This window comes from Seriola lalandi, unplaced genomic scaffold (genome assembly GCF_002814215.2).
Source record: "Seriola lalandi dorsalis isolate HSWRI2012SDOR001 ecotype SW California unplaced genomic scaffold, Sedor1 jcf7180002052227, whole genome shotgun sequence".
In the NCBI taxonomy this organism is placed as follows: Eukaryota; Metazoa; Chordata; class Actinopteri; order Carangiformes; family Carangidae; genus Seriola; species Seriola lalandi.
This window is the reverse complement of record NW_019522780.1, coordinates 1,941-2,653: the sequence shown is the minus strand read 5'-3', so window position 1 is coordinate 2,653 and position 713 is coordinate 1,941.

Sequence of the window (713 nt, the reverse complement as noted above, 5' to 3'; positions counted from 1 at the left end):
CACATTTCATGTGATTTAAAACAGTTCAGTGTTTAAACTTTCATCAGCTGCTTTTAGTTTAAATCTCATTCTACAATTTTCTCCTCGTTTCATTCGTGACGTTTGAACACGTGGAAACAGAAATCAAACTGCTGCACTTTAACTTCTGTCATTTATAGAATATTTAAATATTATTTATTCATGAACGATGTGGATAAAGTGCGTCAGCTGACAGTTCCCGCACTAAATCCTCCGCCGTCTTCACCTGTTCATCCCTGTGGCATTTTAATCAATAATCAACCAATACAGCTGAAATAAATAATTGATGATAAATGTAGAAGAATATAAATAAATGTAAACTGTAACAGAGTCACTAAAGACAGGTTTGATAATGAGTCTGTTTGTGCAGGTGAGTGGACTGACTGTCAGCAGGTGTCGTTACCTCAGTCGGAGTTAATGTGAAAAAGATTCTCAAATTGAGGAAAGCTTATTAATTTTTTTGTTTGTTTATTAAACCAATTGATTAGTTGAATTTATGTTTTTGGATTAAGAATTTAGCATTTAGAACTATTTAGTTAATTAAATATTCAAGGGCTCATCATTTCCAATCCAATCCACTTTATTTATAAAGCACAATTTAAATAAACACAAAGGTTCCCAAAGTGCTGTACATTTAAATAAACACAGTGAAAGACAGAATCATTAAAAACACAATAAAACATGTACAAAATGGC